The sequence below is a fragment of the Schistocerca cancellata genome, chromosome 4 (genome assembly GCF_023864275.1).
Source record: "Schistocerca cancellata isolate TAMUIC-IGC-003103 chromosome 4, iqSchCanc2.1, whole genome shotgun sequence".
NCBI lineage: Eukaryota > Metazoa > Arthropoda > Insecta > Orthoptera > Acrididae > Schistocerca > Schistocerca cancellata.
This window is the reverse complement of record NC_064629.1, coordinates 882,668,049-882,669,359: the sequence shown is the minus strand read 5'-3', so window position 1 is coordinate 882,669,359 and position 1,311 is coordinate 882,668,049.

The following is a 1,311-nucleotide window of genomic DNA, read 5'->3' as shown; positions in this document are numbered from 1 at the left end:
GACTGCACACTTCACACACCGTGGGCGTATCTGGTAGAACTTCGCGATGTGGTCAAGGCCCTGGCAGTTGAAGCACTGTGCAGGCCCTCTTCTTCTGCGAAGTTTTTCGACCGCAACTCCGACACTACCCTCTCGTTTGACGTAGGAAATCTTCCTGTTTTCCAAGTTGTCTTCCAGGATGCCAGCAAGAGTGGTGTACCAGAGTTGTCTCTGGGTGCCTTGATTCGCGAGGTAGGCTGAATGTTGTAGCCCATTTCTTCCATTAGCTCTTTTAAGTATACTGGGACCATGCTGAAGGGGAGCTTGCAGAGGACTGACTACCTTCAGCGTCTTCACCGGCTCCAAAGAGTAGGTGAAGCAATGCAGCCCCTCCTTCTTCACGAGGTCCATGAGCCCTTTGTAGTCTTTGGTTGTGTGTGTGACAACTTTATACAGCTCACGTCCTGTCACGCAAGTTGTGAAGTTGCCTTTCACGACCGATTTTATCTTCCTTAGAATTTTTCGAAGGCCCCCATGAACTGGTTGACGACAGGCGGGGGCGGGAGCGTCTTCTTCTGCTGTTGATTCTTCATATTCGCCCCGCCTTCCTCAGTAAAGTCGTAGAATCGGTTGATGGTGTTGATCTTGTCTGCTGTTGCGAGCGTCACCGCCCTGGCGGTGTGTTTTTGCGTGTTGGCTTCACGAATCCATCTTCGTCTATCGTGTGTGGGGCCTCGGTCCCCTTCCTTGACGTCTTTTGCTACGTGCGGAGTGTGGAGGCGCCGCTGGCGGCGCCTGCTGCAGGGCGTTTCGTGCTGGCGGTGTTCGCATTCGCGTCAGCTGGGCTCTTTCGCGAAGTTTGCTCCACTTCCGTCCTCTTAGCAGCCGGTTTTGCCCCTGGTATGAGGCCTAGCAGTAGGGCAAAGCCCTCCTCTGCCTCTCGCGTAGTGTCAGCGCTTGTCGCAGGCGGTGCGCTCTGCGGTGGTGTGCTGTTCTTGGCGGTCGTGGGCCGGCAGACAGTCGCCGTGGCGTGTGAAGCCGAAACTTCATAGCGGTGGGACAGGAGTCAGGTCGTCCTCCTACATCCAGTACGCGTGCTAAAGCGTTCAGGGGAAAATTCCCATCCGCGGAAACCGCGCGCCATCTCTGCTATGTTGCGCCTTTCTTCCTGGGTCGTAACGTCGTAGATGGCGGGCAATATGCCGGACCACTCGCTTGCACAGCCGAGGCTGCTTCCATATAAAGCCGCTCCGACCAAGTAGTGGCGTACCCCTCCCCAGGGCCCCCTTTCCTCTTTCCTCCTTCTCCCAGAGCGGATTTCCCTCCGTCCCC